The sequence below is a fragment of the Phyllobates terribilis genome, unplaced genomic scaffold, assembly GCF_046119375.1.
Source record: "Phyllobates terribilis strain yellow unplaced genomic scaffold, ASM4611937v1 Scaffold_404__1_contigs__length_1715579, whole genome shotgun sequence".
NCBI lineage: Eukaryota > Metazoa > Chordata > Amphibia > Anura > Dendrobatidae > Phyllobates > Phyllobates terribilis.
The window spans coordinates 828,040-847,047 of NW_027363164.1; the positions used below are offsets into that span (position 1 = coordinate 828,040).

Consider the following 19,008-nt stretch of genomic DNA (forward strand, 5'->3'; position numbering starts at 1 on the left):
TAAAGAGGTGGAGTTATGCAGATCTAAAACGCGTGGATTGCAGCAGCAGCAAGCCGAAAAGTGCAGGCATGTAAGGGATCTAGAGGTTGACAACATGTCTTCTTAACGGGAGTCCAGGAGCTCATCTCCACAAATGGACTTTTCAGGATCCTTGGGTGGCTCCGTAGTTTGAAACCAATTCTGGTTATCGCTTCTCGGCCTTTTGGCTAAGATCAAGTGTAGTATCTGTTCTTATCAGTTTAATATCTGATACGTCCCCTATCTGGGGACCATATATTAAATGGATTTTTAGAACAGGGAGATGGAAAAAGAGCTTGCTCTGTCCACTCCACGCATTGACCTGGTATTGCAGTATCTCCAGGACCGGTGCACCCCTTCTTTAATGCAGTTTCTAAAATCAGAAAGAATTGAATTCAATGTTTTTTGTTCATTTTGCTTGTTTGTCGGATTTTGGGATGGACTCTTTGGCTTTGCTTTTCTTCTCCTCATTGGATTTTTCATGTTCAAAGTTGCAGAAGCCAGATTACAAGCTCATTTTGGTTCAACTTCAGCAACTGTGCATTGCATTGCCATGTAATGTGATGCAATGCTATCTTTCTAGCTCTCCCTTTTTACTTCCTTTTGGATAAACAGACATATTAGGCAAGCATTTTGGAGCTTTCACCTAAATAACTACAGGTGGTGAGATAAGCTGCACAATATAATTGACCTTTCAGTATATTGTTGCACACACACCATCTATTTAGCAAATGCCCTTGTTATCAACAGCAGCCTTTTAAACTCACCTGAGCTAACAGGTATGTGCGCTGGTTACTCTGCTGCGCTTAAAATTTCTTTTTTGGTTTGCTACAATGCCTTTTCTGAAACGTTGTCTCCTTCTGCTGGAACACTGACTTCTTTCATTTAATGCCTGCAGACTATAAAAGAGAACCCAACCCAAAAAGTTTGGTTGATTAGTCTGTGGCATTCTGTTAAACTGTTGCTTATGGCGGTCTCTGTGAGCTTCTCAGCGACATTCAGCCAGCCAGGTATCCTGCCTGCAGTAGATGGAATGTGGCAATGGAACGCTGGCTGCGTGTGTCATAATAGGCTCTGAGCCTTTATATACCTGTGCACAGCAGCAGCCACCTTCAGTCTGCTGCTGGACAGCCAGCAGCAGCAGCAGGAGAGGTATGTAATCAGCAGCCCTCCTGCTAAGGGTAGACAGCTGCTCGTTCCACCCCACCCCCCGCCTTAATTGGTTCTCCTCCCTTCCAACGGTGTTGAGGCGGGTGGGAACAGCAGGGGGTGAAGGTGCTGTGTTTAAAGAGGTGGAGTTATGCAGATCTAAAACGCGTGGATTGCAGCAGCAGCAAGCCGAAAAGTGCAGGCATGTAAGGGATCTAGAGGTTGACAACATGTCTTCTTAACGGGAGTCCAGGAGCTCATCTCCACAAATGGACTTTTCAGGATCCTTGGGTGGCTCCGTAGTTTGAAACCAATTCTGGTTATCGCTTCTCGGCCTTTTGGCTAAGATCAAGTGCAGTGATCTACCGGTTGCTGCCTTGGTCTTGGCTGAGAGGTGCCTTGGGTACCCGGCTCCTTGGCCTCGGGGGATCGCTGCATGTAGCAGTGCGGCTTCACCCCCTTGCTGCTTTTGGGGAGCCGGATTAGTCCCTGGGCAACGAGGGGCGATCAGCCTGCCTGCTTTTTTTAAGTAGGCGAGGAGGATTTTTGCCACGTTTGGTGTGAAGATATGGACGGGAGAAGCCCAAATATGCTGACCTGTGAAGAGGTCCCAGTTTTTGCAAGACTGAAGAATGCAGTGCGGTTTATTTTTTTGGATCCAGAGAAGAAGAAGTCTGGCTTGTTTTTTTTGGTAGAGAAGATTTTGTTTGGACTATTGGAAGTTCAAATGGAACAAGTTTTGTCTATGTTGGAGTTCCCGAAGAGAGGGATATATGATGTTATTTTTTGTTCAGAAGATATCTTTTCTGACTTTTGGAAGAGAATGGATCTAGTGAAGGAAGATTCGATACTTGAAGGTGTTTTTTTTGTGTCGCATTTTCCTAGGAAGGAAAGGCTAATAGTAATAAGGATGTATAGTCCTTTCATATTGGAAGAAGAGATCATGACCTTTTCATCCCGGTACTGTGAGAAAGTGAGTTCTGCTGGCAAAATGTTTAACCGATATGGTTTTTGGACCACGAGGTGGAGGTTCCTGGTCAAGTTCAAGGAAAGTTCGGATGGTGTTGTGGTACTCCCACCAAGTAGATTCAAAATCGGGACAGTTAATGGAGATATGTTCTTTACAGGTATGCCGAAGTTTTGTAGGCGTTGTAAACAGTATGGCCATGAAAAGGATTCCTGTACATTACAGTGGTGTGCCAAGTGTGAAGAAGTGGGACATAAGGCAGAGAATTGTGAAAAAAGTAAGAAATGTAATCTATGTGGTGGCAGTGGTCATTTATATGATTGCTGTCCTGTCAATAAAAGGGAGGAGAAGTCAGTTGACAAGGAAGATGGAAATGAAGAAGAGTCTGAAGCTGCCCCCCATGATGAAACGGAAGAGAACATATCTCAAAAGAAGGAGGAACAAATAAGAGATATAAGAAAAGAAGGTGATCATATGGAAGAAGATACTGAGAGTGATATCACAGGCGTTGAGATTGAAAATACTAGCTTGGAAGAAGAAGTGGAGGTGGATAGGGAGTCAGAAGATCAGGAGGAAAGTGAGTCCTCCAGTCAGGATGAAAAGGAAGGTGCTGTAAGTAATATGGAAGAGGAGGAGGAGGGTGAAGAAACTAGTGAAGAAGAAAGAGAGGATGTCGCATGTAAAGCCAGAGAAGAAATTGAAGGAGTTTTGTCATCTGGGAAGGACTCTAGTGAAGCAAAGGATGTTTCAGAAAAAAATATGAGGGAGATGGAGGAGAGACAAGAAGTGTTGAAAATGCTAGAGAGTTGTGAAGGGGGGAGTCAGGCTAGTCTAAGGCGCAAAGTGTGGAATAACATTTATAGCGATATGCATCGTTTTTTTTCAACTTACAGAATACCTCAGTCGTTGGCTAAAGAGGTAGAAGAAGCTTGGGATGGTCGGTTTCTGGATGGAAGGCTTTTGAATGCCTTGGCAGCATATGGCCTGAAGAGAGGAATGTTGCCTTAAATCGTAATGGTAAAGATTGTAATGTTGTGATGTAAAGAATATGGAATAACTGTATTGTGATAATATAAACGTATATATATAAAATAAGATTGGAAAAATGGATATATGACCCACAATGATGTATAACAACCTAATACCATTTGGAAATCATTGCAAAGCATGAAATGGTAAATATGGGACTTGTAATCTGAGTGGAAAAAAAAAAAAAAAAAATCTGTTCTTATCAGTTTAATATCTGATACGTCCCCTATCTGGAGACCATATATTAAATGGATTTTTAGAACAGGGAGATGGAAAAAGAGCTTGCTCTGTCCACTCCACGCATTGACCTGGTATTGCAGTATCTCCAGGACCGGTGCACCCCTTCTTTAATGCAGTTTCTAAAATCAGAAAGAATTGAATTCAATGTTTTTTGTTCATTTTGCTTGTTTGTCGGATTTTGGGATGGACTCTTTGGCTTTGCTTTTCTTCTCCTCATTGGATTTTTCATGTTCAAAGTTGCAGAAGCCAGATTACAAGCTCATTTTGGTTCAACTTCAGCAACTGTGCATTGCATTGCCATGTAATGTGATGCAATGCTATCTTTCTAGCTCTCCCTTTTTACTTCCTTTTGGATAAACAGACATATTAGGCAAGCATTTTGGAGCTTTCACCTAAATAACTACAGGTGGTGAGATAAGCTGCACAATATAATTGACCTTTCAGTATATTGTTGCACACACACCATCTATTTAGCAAATGCCCTTGTTATCAACAGCAGCCTTTTAAACTCACCTGAGCTAACAGGTATGTGCGCTGGTTACTCTGCTGCGCTTAAAATTTCTTTTTTGGTTTGCTACAATGCCTTTTCTGAAACGTTGTCTCCTTCTGCTGGAACACTGACTTCTTTCATTTAATGCCTGCAGACTATAAAAGAGAACCCAACCCAAAAAGTTTGGTTGATTAGTCTGTGGCATTCTGTTAAACTGTTGCTTATGGCGGTCTCTGTGAGCTTCTCAGCGACATTCAGCCAGCCAGGTATCCTGCCTGCAGTAGATGGAATGTGGCAATGGAACGCTGGCTGCGCGTGTCATAATAGGCTCTGAGCCTTTATATACCTGTGCACAGCAGCAGCCACCTTCAGTCTGCTGCTGGACAGCCAGCAGCAGCAGCAGCAGGAGAGGTATGTAATCAGGAGCCCTCCTGCTAAGGGTAGACAGCTGCTCGTTCCACCCCACCCCCCGCCTTAATTGGTTCTCCTCCCTTCCAACGGTGTTGAGGCGGGTGGGAACAGCAGGGGGTGAAGGTGCTGTGTTTAAAGAGGTGGAGTTATGCAGATCTAAAACGCGTGGATTGCAGCAGCAGCAAGCCGAAAAGTGCAGGCATGTAAGGGATCTAGAGGTTGACAACATGTCTTCTTAACGGGAGTCCAGGAGCTCATCTCCACAAATGGACTTTTCAGGATCCTTGGGTGGCTCCGTAGTTTGAAACCAATTCTGGTTATCGCTTCTCGGCCTTTTGGCTAAGATCAAGTGTAGTATCTGTTCTTATCAGTTTAATATCTGATACGTCCCCTATCTGGGGACCATATATTAAATGGATTTTTAGAACAGGGAGATGGAAAAAGAGCTTGCTCTGTCCACTCCACGCATTGACCTGGTATTGCAGTATCTCCAGGACCGGTGCACCCCTTCTTTAATGCAGTTTCTAAAATCAGAAAGAATTGAATTCAATGTTTTTTGTTCATTTTGCTTGTTTGTCGGATTTTGGGATGGACTCTTTGGCTTTGCTTTTCTTCTCCTCATTGGATTTTTCATGTTCAAAGTTGCAGAAGCCAGATTACAAGCTCATTTTGGTTCAACTTCAGCAACTGTGCATTGCATTGCCATGTAATGTGATGCAATGCTATCTTTCTAGCTCTCCCTTTTTACTTCCTTTTGGATAAACAGACATATTAGGCAAGCATTTTGGAGCTTTCACCTAAATAACTACAGGTGGTGAGATAAGCTGCACAATATAATTGACCTTTCAGTATATTGTTGCACACACACCATCTATTTAGCAAATGCCCTTGTTATCAACAGCAGCCTTTTAAACTCACCTGAGCTAACAGGTATGTGCGCTGGTTACTCTGCTGCGCTTAAAATTTCTTTTTTGGTTTGCTACAATGCCTTTTCTGAAACGTTGTCTCCTTCTGCTGGAACACTGACTTCTTTCATTTAATGCCTGCAGACTATAAAAGAGAACCCAACCCAAAAAGTTTGGTTGATTAGTCTGTGGCATTCTGTTAAACTGTTGCTTATGGCGGTCTCTGTGAGCTTCTCAGCGACATTCAGCCAGCCAGGTATCCTGCCTGCAGTAGATGGAATGTGGCAATGGAACGCTGGCTGCGCGTGTCATAATAGGCTCTGAGCCTTTATATACCTGTGCACAGCAGCAGCCACCTTCAGTCTGCTGCTGGACAGTCAGCAGCAGCAGCAGCAGGAGAGGTATGTAATCAGGAGCCCTCCTGCTAAGGGTAGACAGCTGCTCGTTCCACCCCACCCCCCGCCTTAATTGGTTCTCCTCCCTTCCAACGGTGTTGAGGCGGGTGGGAACAGCAGGGGGTGAAGGTGCTGTGTTTAAAGAGGTGGAGTTATGCAGATCTAAAACGCGTGGATTGCAGCAGCAGCAAGCCGAAAAGTGCAGGCATGTAAGGGATCTAGAGGTTGACAACATGTCTTCTTAACGGGAGTCCAGGAGCTCATCTCCACAAATGGACTTTTCAGGATCCTTGGGTGGCTCCGTAGTTTGAAACCAATTCTGGTTATCGCTTCTCGGCCTTTTGGCTGCGGTCAAGTGTCTTGTACAGGCGACTGTGGTCCAGAAGGTACTCGGGTACCCCTCTCCTCGGCCTTGCAGGGTGACCCACTTCGGTGGGCTCCCCTGCCTGCTGCTATTGGGAGAGGGCTTAGTCCCAGGGTAACGGGTTGCGATCCCCCCCAGCCTCTCAGGTGTTTCTGTTTACAGAACTCTGAAAGGCGCAGATTGCAAGCGGTTTGCGATTTGCTTTTTCTTGTTGCGTTACCATGGAGGTTGACCCCAACCTCGTGCCTCACTATGCGAGGCTTAAAAACACTATCCGTATTCATTTCACAGAGGGCGGAAGTGATGAAAGGAAATTGCGGTACGTAGTCCAGGACGTGCTTGAAGGGCTCTTTCATGTGCAGAAGAACGAGATTCTCTCTATCCAGGATTATCCGAGGCGTGGCGATTATGACATCACCTTCACCGGGGAAGGCATTTTTCAGGATGTCCTAGTAAGAGCCAGAAAGGCAAAAAACAATCCTATTCTAAAAGGAATACAAGTTATCGAGCACGTCCTGGATGAGGTAAAAATGGTAATCCTTAAAGTATTTTCTCCTTTCGTTACTTCAGTGGAACTAACATGTTTTCTTTCAATGTACTTTAAAAGTGTAAAATGTATAGGGAAAGTACTTAATGAGTTTCACATATGGACGTCCAAATGGAAATTTCTAGTAACATGTGAAAGAGACCCTAATTTCCCAGGCGGTGTGAAACTCCCTCCTGCACGTTTTAAAATAGGTTCCTCAAATGGAGACTTCTTTTTTTCTGGTATGCCACCCTTTTGTAGAAACTGTGGAAAATATGGCCATTTTAAGGATGACTGTGAGGCAACCTGTAGAAACTGTGCTAGTACAGAACATGACACCAAAGAATGTCCTCATGATAAAAAATGTAATTTCTGCCAAAAACCTGGTCATTTTTATTTTTCATGCCCACATAGGTTCTGGGAGGCCGAACAGAGACGGAAGGAAAAGGCCAGGACATCCGAAAATGAACCAACAGGTCAGACCACCCCTCAGGAGGAGGAACAACAACCTGGAGCCTCAGCGAGCAAAGAGGGCAATTCGAGTGATGAGGAAAGCTCAGAGGTAATGAAGGGTAACTCCCAAGCAGTGAGGAAAAGTTGGCACCAAGACAACAGGGAGGCTAAAAGAAAGGCAGAAAAGGAACAAAAGGGCATGATCGGTAAAACCAAAAGAGACCGGCAGAAGGTTGACACCGAGCCCGAGGCAAAAACTGGGTTTCCTGGGCCTGAGTCTGAGGCTAACTGGACTACGGTGGGTCCCCATAAAAAGAAAAGAGGGAAGAAAGATGGTTCGAATGGAGCGGCTGATGGGGATCAGATGGACACATCTCCTGGTGGGGAGGTGGACGTTGGTCCCCCAAAAGTCCCGGACCCTGCTGACCCCGGTGGGGAGCCGGGCCTTGCCAGCTCCGTGAGCTCGGGTACATTGCCTTGTACCCAACCTTCCCCTGTGTGTCGGCCTCCCCTGGGTGCAGGGGAGCCACCTGGGGACCCACCTGATAAGGATCTGAATGGCCAGCCCATGGAGACCCAGGGTGCTGTTCCTCTTAGTTGTCTCCCAAGCTACTCACATGTAGCGTTGGGTCATTGTCTTGGTGAGTCAAGTTCCTCCTCCATGGAGTCCTTACTTATGATAAATTCGGACGAGGGAAGTAGCTCGAGCGTAAGTGGTCTGGCCGGTTCAGCGGATAGGAAGTAAGTTCCGTATTTCTGTTTTATATAATTTTTTTACTTTCCTCCAATGGCAGAACTTAAGGGCATTTCCCTCAATGTGAGGGGTCTAAAATCAAAAACCAGAAGAGTAACATTATTTAATTTTTTAACTTGTCTTACGGCTTCCGTCTTCTTTTTACAGGAATGCAATATCCCGCACACAGTATCCTACAAAAAATACAAAGAGGATTGGAAATGTGGCCCATCAGTGTGGTCCGGGTCAAATGTTACCGGATCAGCAGGGATAGCTATACTTTTTAAGGGAAACGTTCAAATTGATTTTATCCAAGAGATTTTACCAGGTCGTATGTTATTAGTTAAAGCTTTTATTAATGGTGTAAAATGGCAATTTTTAAATTTTTATGGGTCCCCAGATAAAAATGAAAGAGCTGACATGTTAGAGATTTTACCATTATTTATTAATACCTCTGAACCTTTTATCTTGGCAGGTGATTTTAATTGTATTTTAAAGGGTGAAAGTCGGCGCTCTACAGCCGTAAGTAGAAACTATGACAAAACTACCGGTATGTTAAGTAATATTTTAAGTGATTTTAGACTTGTTGATATTTATAAAGAATGCAACAAGACTAGTTCAGTAGAAGCCGGCTTTACCTGGAGCAATTTAAATTGCAGTTCAAGAATAGATTTTATATTCGGTTCAGAACAAATTTTACCTGATAAATGTGAAACCCACGATAATATCTTCTCAGATCATAAATTTTTATCTTTTAGTGTAAAAATTAATGCTAATAAAAAATGTGGGAAAAAAACTTGGAAAATGAATGTATCCCTTTTAAATGATTCTAAGATTTTATCGGATTTTATTGAATTTTATAAAAACTGCAGGAGGAAGAAAGATGTAAATGTCCCTATAAGTGCCTGGTGGGATAAAATGAAAAAAAAAATAAAAGATTTTTTTATTAAGAAAAGCATATATAAAGCAAAAGAAAAGCTAGAATTATATAATAATTTAAATACCCGGTTACAGACCTTATATAAACTTAGAGAAAATGGTCTAGAAGTAGAAAAAGATATTAAAATACTGAAAGAAGAAATAACAAAATCACTAGAACAAAAAGGGAAAGAGCTCATTTTCCGCTCCAGAATAAAACACGTGGAGGAAGACGAAAAATGTTCTAGATATTTTTTTAAAAAAATTAGAGAGAAAAAAACAGTAATTGAAGATATAGATGGAGAGAAAAATATGGGAAAAATTTTGGAAAAGGTACATGGTTACTATTTTAATCTTTTTAATGATAAAAGAATAGATGAAAATATAATGCAAAATTCTCTAGAAGAAATAACATCTGTTTTAGATACCGCCTCCCAAGAGTTTTTATCACAAAACATAACAGAAGAAGAAATTTTACAAACCATAAAAAGTTTTAAAATTGGAAAAGTCCCTGGATCAGACGGTATTCCTATAGAGTTTTATGTAAAATTTTATGATATTTTAAAAGAGGATCTGTTTTATGTTTTTACTGAAGTTTTTAATGATAAGGTTTTATTAAAATCCTGGAAAAAAGGGGAGGTCTCATTATTATATAAGAAAGGTGATAAGACAGACTTAAAAAACTGGAGACCTATAACCCTACTAAACTGTGACTATAAAATAATGGCAAAAATTTGTGCAAACCGCCTTAAAAAAATTATAGGAAAAATAATCCACTCAAACCAAGTATGTGGTGTGCCTGAGCGCAGTATCTGGGACAATCTAAACCTTGTTAAAGACTGTATTGAAGACATTAAAAACAGAAAAGGGAAGATGGCAATTTTATCAATTGACTTCGAAAAAGCTTTTGATCAGATTTCTCATTTTTATCTTTTTAAGGTTTTAGAAAAAATGGGCATACCAGAAAGGTTTTTATTATCTCTTAAAGCGTTTTATAAGGACTGCACAAGTAAGATTTTAGTAAATGGTTTCAAGACACAAGATGTTTTTTTAAAATCAGGGGTAAAACAGGGGTGCCCCCTGTCCCCACTACTTTTTATTTGTGCTCTTGAGCCACTTTTATGTGCAATCCGTAGAGATAGACAAATATGTGGTATCCCTCTACCTGGAAGCAAAGGAACAGAAGCAAAAGTGGTGGGTTACATGGACGATGTGGCGGTCCTTTGCCGAGATGCACCATCACTACAAAACTCACTCAAACAGATCCAATCCTTTTGTACAGCTTCTGGTTTTAAGGTTAATTTTAATAAGAGTAGTATTTTAAATATTGGGGAGATGATTTTACACGATGTTTTTATTCCAATAACTGACTCTATTAATATTTTAGGTATTTCTTTCTGTGAATCCAATAATGGTCTAAATAACTGGGAGGCGGTAGCTCAGAAAGTGAATACGAAAATATGTATGTGGAATATGAGAAAATTAACGATGGAGGGTAAAGTATTAATTATAAAAATGGTCATTTTGCCTCTTTTATTGTATTTGAGTTTGGTTTTCCCTCCCCCTGTAAATATTTTAAAAAAGATCACTAAAGCATGTTTTACTTTTTTCTGGAGTTCTAAGATGGAGAAATTAAAAAGAGAAATTGTAACAAAACCAAAGCTCAAAGGTGGGAAAGACTTTCCAGATTTTAGTAGGTTCCTTTTAATTAAATTTTTTTGCTTCTGTTTTAATGCCCTTTTTAAAAATCACTATTGGTCCTTTTTTATGCGTTATAACACGGGTTTTTTTATGAGAAAGTTTGGGTGGTTTGAAACGGTTTTATCATCTCCATATGCTTTTAAACTGCCAACGCATTATTTAATTTTAGAAAAAATAGTGATTCATTTTAATTTAGGGGGTAAAGAAGCGGGAGATCTACAAAATAGTAAGAAATTAATTAAAAGTCTTTGTAAAAATGAAGAGTTATGTAACATTGAGCGCTATGATGATGAACAAATATTGAATATATGGAAAGTCATTAATGCAAAATATCTTTTTAATATACAGAAAGATTTGGCTTGGAGCTGCGCACACCAATGTCTTCCGTGCCGGGCATTCCAACATAGAAGAGGACTCGTGAGGTCTGCCATTTGCCCAAGAAGCGGATGTCAAGAGGAGGAATCAGTGAAACATCTACTATGGACTTGTCCTTTTGCAAAAGCGTTCTGGAGAAAATTGCTCCCTCTGATGGAAAAAGTGGCAGACCTCAAAGACTTTAACTACGCCACAATACTTTATGGACTTATGGAATGCCCAACAGAAGACCAAAAAATTATGGCATGGAAGACAATAAATTGCGCCAAAATAGCTCTCTGGAAAGCCCGAAATATTTTAATTTTTAATCATGATGAATTGTCTTTAAATGATGTTTTTAGTTTTTGTTTAAGTGAAATGTATGTATATTTTTTATTAGATAAAAAAAATAATCCAAATATCTCCCTAAAATGGGATGTCAATGTATGGAACACATTTTGAATTTTTGTAACATTTTATTAATTTGAATATATGCAAATTTTTATCCTATTTGAATAATTTATGTTTTTAAGTCTCGTATGTTTCGAGACAATGTATAAAAATTTGTAATGATGTAAAATGTTGCTTTTATTTCTGTACATCTGTGTAATTTTTAAATAAAACTGGTTTTATCCCTGTGAGGGGATAGCCAAATTAAAAAAAATCTGTTCTTATCAGTTTAATATCTGATACGTCCCCTATCTGGGGACCATATATTAAATGGATTTTTAGAACAGGGAGATGGAAAAAGAGCTTGCTCTGTCCACTCCACGCATTGACCTGGTATTGCAGTATCTCCAGGACCGGTGCACCCCTTCTTTAATGCAGTTTCTAAAATCAGAAAGAATTGAATTCAATGTTTTTTGTTCATTTTGCTTGTTTGTCGGATTTTGGGATGGACTCTTTGGCTTTGCTTTTCTTCTCCTCATTGGATTTTTCATGTTCAAAGTTGCAGAAGCCAGATTACAAGCTCATTTTGGTTCAACTTCAGCAACTGTGCATTGCATTGCCATGTAATGTGATGCAATGCTATCTTTCTAGCTCTCCCTTTTTACTTCCTTTTGGATAAACAGACATATTAGGCAAGCATTTTGGAGCTTTCACCTAAATAACTACAGGTGGTGAGATAAGCTGCACAATATAATTGACCTTTCAGTATATTGTTGCACACACACCATCTATTTAGCAAATGCCCTTGTTATCAACAGCAGCCTTTTAAACTCACCTGAGCTAACAGGTATGTGCGCTGGTTACTCTGCTGCGCTTAAAATTTCTTTTTTGGTTTGCTACAATGCCTTTTCTGAAACGTTGTCTCCTTCTGCTGGAACACTGACTTCTTTCATTTAATGCCTGCAGACTATAAAAGAGAACCCAACCCAAAAAGTTTGGTTGATTAGTCTGTGGCATTCTGTTAAACTGTTGCTTATGGCGGTCTCTGTGAGCTTCTCAGCGACATTCAGCCAGCCAGGTATCCTGCCTGCAGTAGATGGAATGTGGCAATGGAACGCTGGCTGCGCGTGTCATAATAGGCTCTGAGCCTTTATATACCTGTGCACAGCAGCAGCCACCTTCAGTCTGCTGCTGGACAGCCAGCAGCAGCAGCAGCAGCAGGAGAGGTATGTAATCAGGAGCCCTCCTGCTAAGGGTAGACAGCTGCTCGTTCCACCCCACCCCCCGCCTTAATTGGTTCTCCTCCCTTCCAACGGTGTTGAGGCGGGTGGGAACAGCAGGGGGTGAAGGTGCTGTGTTTAAAGAGGTGGAGTTATGCAGATCTAAAACGCGTGGATTGCAGCAGCAGCAAGCCGAAAAGTGCAGGCATGTAAGGGATCTAGAGGTTGACAACATGTCTTCTTAACGGGAGTCCAGGAGCTCATCTCCACAAATGGACTTTTCAGGATCCTTGGGTGGCTCCGTAGTTTGAAACCAATTCTGGTTATCGCTTCTCGGCCTTTTGGCTAAGATCAAGTGTAGTATCTGTTCTTATCAGTTTAATATCTGATACGTCCCCTATCTGGGGACCATATATTAAATGGATTTTTAGAACAGGGAGATGGAAAAAGAGCTTGCTCTGTCCACTCCACGCATTGACCTGGTATTGCAGTATCTCCAGGACCGGTGCACCCCTTCTTTAATGCAGTTTCTAAAATCAGAAAGAATTGAATTCAATGTTTTTTGTTCATTTTGCTTGTTTGTCGGATTTTGGGATGGACTCTTTGGCTTTGCTTTTCTTCTCCTCATTGGATTTTTCATGTTCAAAGTTGCAGAAGCCAGATTACAAGCTCATTTTGGTTCAACTTCAGCAACTGTGCATTGCATTGCCATGTAATGTGATGCAATGCTATCTTTCTAGCTCTCCCTTTTTACTTCCTTTTGGATAAACAGACATATTAGGCAAGCATTTTGGAGCTTTCACCTAAATAACTACAGGTGGTGAGATAAGCTGCACAATATAATTGACCTTTCAGTATATTGTTGCACACACACCATCTATTTAGCAAATGCCCTTGTTATCAACAGCAGCCTTTTAAACTCACCTGAGCTAACAGGTATGTGCGCTGGTTACTCTGCTGCGCTTAAAATTTCTTTTTTGGTTTGCTACAATGCCTTTTCTGAAACGTTGTCTCCTTCTGCTGGAACACTGACTTCTTTCATTTAATGCCTGCAGACTATAAAAGAGAACCCAACCCAAAAAGTTTGGTTGATTAGTCTGTGGCATTCTGTTAAACTGTTGCTTATGGCGGTCTCTGTGAGCTTCTCAGCGACATTCAGCCAGCCAGGTATCCTGCCTGCAGTAGATGGAATGTGGCAATGGAACGCTGGCTGCGCGTGTCATAATAGGCTCTGAGCCTTTATATACCTGTGCACAGCAGCAGCCACCTTCAGTCTGCTGCTGGACAGCCAGCAGCAGCAGCAACAGGAGAGGTATGTAATCAGGAGCCCTCCTGCTAAGGGTAGACAGCTGCTCGTTCCACCCCACCCCCCGCCTTAATTGGTTCTCCTCCCTTCCAACGGTGTTGAGGCGGGTGGGAACAGCAGGGGGTGAAGGTGCTGTGTTTAAAGAGGTGGAGTTATGCAGATCTAAAACGCGTGGATTGCAGCAGCAGCAAGCCGAAAAGTGCAGGCATGTAAGGGATCTAGAGGTTGACAACATGTCTTCTTAACGGGAGTCCAGGAGCTCATCTCCACAAATGGACTTTTCAGGATCCTTGGGTGGCTCCGTAGTTTGAAACCAATTCTGGTTATCGCTTCTCGGCCTTTTGGCTAAGATCAAGTGTAGTATCTGTTCTTATCAGTTTAATATCTGATACGTCCCCTATCTGGGGACCATATATTAAATGGATTTTTAGAACAGGGAGATGGAAAAAGAGCTTGCTCTGTCCACTCCACGCATTGACCTGGTATTGCAGTATCTCCAGGACCGGTGCACCCCTTCTTTAATGCAGTTTCTAAAATCAGAAAGAATTGAATTCAATGTTTTTTGTTCATTTTGCTTGTTTGTCGGATTTTGGGATGGACTCTTTGGCTTTGCTTTTCTTCTCCTCATTGGATTTTTCATGTTCAAAGTTGCAGAAGCCAGATTACAAGCTCATTTTGGTTCAACTTCAGCAACTGTGCATTGCATTGCCATGTAATGTGATGCAATGCTATCTTTCTAGCTCTCCCTTTTTACTTCCTTTTGGATAAACAGACATATTAGGCAAGCATTTTGGAGCTTTCACCTAAATAACTACAGGTGGTGAGATAAGCTGCACAATATAATTGACCTTTCAGTATATTGTTGCACACACACCATCTATTTAGCAAATGCCCTTGTTATCAACAGCAGCCTTTTAAACTCACCTGAGCTAACAGGTATGTGCGCTGGTTACTCTGCTGCGCTTAAAATTTCTTTTTTGGTTTGCTACAATGCCTTTTCTGAAACGTTGTCTCCCTCTGCTGGAACACTGACTTCTTTCATTTAATGCCTGCAGACTATAAAAGAGAACCCAACCCAAAAAGTTTGGTTGATTAGTCTGTGGCATTCTGTTAAACTGTTGCTTATGGCGGTCTCTGTGAGCTTCTCAGCGACATTCAGCCAGCCAGGTATCCTGCCTGCAGTAGATGGATTGTGGCAATGGAACGCTGGCTGCGCGTGTCATAATAGGCTCTGAGCCTTTATATACCTGTGCACAGCAGCAGCCACCTTCAGTCTGCTGCTGGACAGCCAGCAGCAGCAGCAGCAGGAGAGGTATGTAATCAGGAGCCCTCCTGCTAAGGGTGGACAGCTGCTCGTTCCACCCCACCCCCCGCCTTAATTGGTTCTCCTCCCTTCCAACGGTGTTGAGGCGGGTGGGAACAGCAGGGGGTGAAGGTGCTGTGTTTAAAGAGGTGGAGTTATGCAGATCTAAAACGCGTGGATTGCAGCAGCAGCAAGCCGAAAAGTGCAGGCATGTAAGGGATCTAGAGGTTGACAACATGTCTTCTTAACGGGAGTCCAGGAGCTCATCTCCACAAATGGACTTTTCAGGATCCTTGGGTGGCTCCGTAGTTTGAAACCAATTCTGGTTATCGCTTCTCGGCCTTTTGGCTAAGATCAAGTGTAGTATCTGTTCTTATCAGTTTAATATCTGATACGTCCCCTATCTGGGGACCATATATTAAATGGATTTTTAGAACAGGGAGATGGAAAAAGAGCTTGCTCTGTCCACTCCACGCATTGACCTGGTATTGCAGTATCTCCAGCACCAGTGCACCCCTTCTTTAATGCAGTTTCTAAAATCAGAAAGAATTGAATTCAATGTTTTTTGTTCATTTTGCTTGTTTGTCGGATTTTGGGATGGACTCTTTGGCTTTGCTTTTCTTCTCCTCATTGGATTTTTCATGTTCAAAGTTGCAGAAGCCAGATTACAAGCTCATTTTGGTTCAACTTCAGCAACTGTGCATTGCATTGCCATGTAATGTGATGCAATGCTATCTTTCTAGCTCTCCCTTTTTACTTCCTTTTGGATAAACAGACATATTAGGCAAGCATTTTGGAGCTTTCACCTAAATAACTACAGGTGGTGAGATAAGCTGCACAATATAATTGACCTTTCAGTATATTGTTGCACACACACCATCTATTTAGCAAATGCCCTTGTTATCAACAGCAGCCTTTTAAACTCACCTGAGCTAACAGGTATGTGCGCTGGTTACTCTGCTGCGCTTAAAATTTCTTTTTTGGTTTGCTACAATGCCTTTTCTGAAACGTTGTCTCCCTCTGCTGGAACACTGACTTCTTTCATTTAATGCCTGCAGACTATAAAAGAGAACACAACCCAAAAAGTTTGGTTGATTAGTCTGTGGCATTCTGTTAAACTGTTGCTTATGGCGGTCTCTGTGAGCTTCTCAGCGACATTCAGCCAGCCAGGTATCCTGCCTGCAGTAGATGGAATGTGGCAATGGAACGCTGGCTGCGCGTGTCATAATAGGCTCTGAGCCTTTATATACCTGTGCACAGCAGCAGCCACCTTCAGTCTGCTGCTGGACAGCCAGCAGCAGCAGCAGCAGGAGAGGTATGTAATCAGGAGCCCTCCTGCTAAGGGTAGACAGCTGCTCGTTCCACCCCACCCCCCGCCTTAATTGGTTCTCCTCCCTTCCAACGGTGTTGAGGCGGGTGGGAACAGCAGGGGGTGAAGGTGCTGTGTTTAAAGAGGTGGAGTTATGCAGATCTAAAACGCGTGGATTGCAGCAGCAGCAAGCCGAAAAGTGCAGGCATGTAAGGGATCTAGAGGTTGACAACATGTCTTCTTAACGGGAGTCCAGGAGCTCATCTCCACAAATGGACTTTTCAGGATCCTTGGGTGGCTCTGTAGTTTGAAACCAATTCTGGTTATCGCTTCTCGGCCTTTTGGCTAAGATCAAGTGTAGTATCATTTGAAAAGGCAGTTTTGTCCTTGGGCTGCCCTAGTAAATTGATGCATATTACACACTGGTTTGGTGCACTTGTTAGTACGCCAGGTGGCTCATAGAGTTATCTGATGGAAAACATGGCCCTCCAGGATCGAAGTCACTAGTCTGGGTAAGTGTGAGGGCTTTGGAGCAATGTGCCCCAGGAGTAGGCGCCCTGGTGGGAGTCCAAGCTTACTGGGACTGGGAACCCCAGAAAGACTTGGCTTCGTAGCACGCCGCACCTTTGCCAATCATACTTTCTGAGCAACCCCCCCTATTCCTGGCCTCCGGGCTAGGAAGGGAAATTTTTATAAACCCGGTCGGAGGTCCGGTCAGCTTTGGGCTGAGAAACCAACACAGGCTCCAGCTCCACTAGGGTGGCAGCCTAGATGGAAGCTGGGAGCACGAAAACGGCTCTTCTCCGGCTTCGGCTAGGGAGAGCATCGGAGATCCCTGACCCTCGCTGTGGCCTTCTGGCTCGGAGGGATGGGGATGGTTTATTGGGGACCCTCTCCTCCGGGAAGGGTCCACATGAATCCTCGCCTCGTGCGCTGTTTTGGTGTGACTTCGGTCACATTTTTCAGTGCCTTGGATGCAGCTTCAATCAAAAAATCTGTTCTTATCAGTTTAATATCTGATACGTCCCCTATCTGGGGACCATATATTAAATGGATTTTTAGAACAGGGAGATGGAAAAAGAGCTTGCTCTGTCCACTCCACGCATTGACCTGGTATTGCAGTATCTCCAGGACCGGTGCACCCCTTCTTTAATGCAGTTTCTAAAATCAGAAAGAATTGAATTCAATGTTTTTTGTTCATTTTGCTTGTTTGTCGGATTTTGGGATGGACTCTTTGGCTTTGCTTTTCTTCTCCTCATTGGATTTTTCATGTTCAAAGTTGCAGAAGCCAGATTACAAGCTCATTTTGGTTCAACTTCAGCAACTGTGCATTGCATTGCCATGTAATGTGATGCAATGCTATCTTTCTAGCTCTCCCTTTTTACTTCCTTTTGGATAAACAGACATATTAGGCAAGCATTTTGGAGCTTTCACCTAAATAACTACAGGTGGTGAGATAAGCTGCACAATATAATTGACCTTTCAGTATATTGTTGCACACACACCATCTATTTAGCAAATGCCCTTGTTATCAACAGCAGCCTTTTAAACTCACCTGAGCTAACAGGTATGTGCGCTGGTTACTCTGCTGCGCTTAAAATTTCTTTTTTGGTTTGCTACAATGCCTTTTCTGAAACGTTGTCTCCTTCTGCTGGAACACTGACTTCTTTCATTTAATGCCTGCAGACTATAAAAGAGAACCCAACCCAAAAAGTTTGGTTGATTAGTCTGTGGCATTCTGTTAAACTGTTGCTTATGGCGGTCTCTGTGAGCTTCTCAGCGACATTCAGCCAGCCAGGTATCCTGCCTGCAGTAGATGGAATGTGGCAATGGAACGCTGGCTGCGCGTGTCATAATAGGCTCTGAGCCTTTATATACCTGTGCACAGCAGCAGCCACCTTCAGTCTGCTGCTGGACAGCCAGCAGCAGCAGCAGGAGAGGTATGTAATCAGGAGCCCTCCTGCTAAGGGTAGACAGCTGCTTGTTCCACCCCACCCCCCGCCTTAATTGGTTCTCCTCCCTTCCAACGGTGTTGAGGCGGGTGGGAACAGCAGGGGGTGAAGGTGCTGTGTTTAAAGAGGTGGAGTTATGCAGATCTAAAACGCGTGGATTGCAGCAGCAGCAAGCCGAAAAGTGCAGGCATGTAAGGGATCTAGAGGTTGACAACATGTCTTCTTAACGGGAGTCCAGGAGCTCATCTCCACAAATGGACTTTTCAGGATCCTTGGGTGGCTCCGTAGTTTGAAACCAATTCTGGTTATCGCTTCTCGGCCTTTTGGCTAAGATCAAGTGTAGTATCTGTTCTTATCAGTTTAATATCTGATACGTCCCCTATCTGGGGACCATATATTAAATGGATTTTTAGAACAGGGAGATGGAAAAAGAGCTTGCTCTGTCCACTCCACGCATTGACCTGGTATTGCAGTATCTCCAGGACCGGTGCACCCCTTCTTTAATGCAGTTTCTAAAATCAGAAAGAATTGAATTCAATGTTTTTTGTTCATTTTGCTTGTTTGTCGGATTTTGGGATGGACTCTTTGGCTTTGCTTTTCTTCTCCTCATTGGATTTTTCATGTTCAAAGTTGCAGAAGCCAGATTACAAGCTCATTTTGGTTCAACTTCAGCAACTGTGCATTGCATTGCCATGTAATGTGATGCAATGCTATCTTTCTAGCTCTCCCTTTTTACTTCCTTTTGGATAAACAGACATATTAGGCAAGCATTTTGGAGCTTTCACCTAAATAACTACAGGTGGTGAGATAAGCTGCACAATATAATTGACCTTTCAGTATATTGTTGCACACACACCATCTATTTAGCAAATGCC

The 19,008-nt window shown here is 42.6% G+C and overlaps 9 non-coding genes and 1 pseudogene across 9 annotated transcripts; all 10 read left to right on the forward strand.

The window, feature by feature from the left end:
• The first annotated feature begins 186 nt into the window (after nucleotides 1–186).
• Nucleotides 187–377, forward strand: LOC141225416 (U2 spliceosomal RNA). The gene has a single exon (XR_012292689.1). It is a non-coding gene; the product is annotated as a U2 spliceosomal RNA (small nuclear RNA).
• A 2,943-nt stretch (nucleotides 378–3,320) lies between these two features.
• On the forward strand, nucleotides 3,321–3,508 carry LOC141225126 (U2 spliceosomal RNA). The gene has a single exon (XR_012292438.1). It is a non-coding gene; the product is annotated as a U2 spliceosomal RNA (small nuclear RNA).
• Nucleotides 3,509–4,623: 1,115 nt separating this feature from the next.
• Nucleotides 4,624–4,814, forward strand: LOC141225417 (U2 spliceosomal RNA). The gene has a single exon (XR_012292690.1). It is a non-coding gene; the product is annotated as a U2 spliceosomal RNA (small nuclear RNA).
• Nucleotides 4,815–11,284: 6,470 nt separating this feature from the next.
• LOC141225648 (U2 spliceosomal RNA) lies at nucleotides 11,285–11,470 on the forward strand. The gene has a single exon (XR_012292914.1). It is a non-coding gene; the product is annotated as a U2 spliceosomal RNA (small nuclear RNA).
• Nucleotides 11,471–12,588: 1,118 nt separating this feature from the next.
• On the forward strand, nucleotides 12,589–12,779 carry LOC141225418 (U2 spliceosomal RNA). Its single transcript, XR_012292691.1, has one exon. It is a non-coding gene; the product is annotated as a U2 spliceosomal RNA (small nuclear RNA).
• Nucleotides 12,780–13,894: 1,115 nt separating this feature from the next.
• Nucleotides 13,895–14,085, forward strand: LOC141225419 (U2 spliceosomal RNA). Its single transcript, XR_012292692.1, has one exon. It is a non-coding gene; the product is annotated as a U2 spliceosomal RNA (small nuclear RNA).
• Nucleotides 14,086–15,200: 1,115 nt separating this feature from the next.
• Nucleotides 15,201–15,391, forward strand: LOC141225570 (U2 spliceosomal RNA). The gene has a single exon (XR_012292841.1). It is a non-coding gene; the product is annotated as a U2 spliceosomal RNA (small nuclear RNA).
• A 1,115-nt stretch (nucleotides 15,392–16,506) lies between these two features.
• Nucleotides 16,507–16,622, forward strand: LOC141225151 (U2 spliceosomal RNA; annotated as a pseudogene).
• A 524-nt stretch (nucleotides 16,623–17,146) lies between these two features.
• LOC141225621 (U2 spliceosomal RNA) lies at nucleotides 17,147–17,328 on the forward strand. The gene has a single exon (XR_012292892.1). It is a non-coding gene; the product is annotated as a U2 spliceosomal RNA (small nuclear RNA).
• Nucleotides 17,329–18,440: 1,112 nt separating this feature from the next.
• On the forward strand, nucleotides 18,441–18,631 carry LOC141225420 (U2 spliceosomal RNA). The gene has a single exon (XR_012292693.1). It is a non-coding gene; the product is annotated as a U2 spliceosomal RNA (small nuclear RNA).
• Nucleotides 18,632–19,008: the final 377 nt, after the last annotated feature.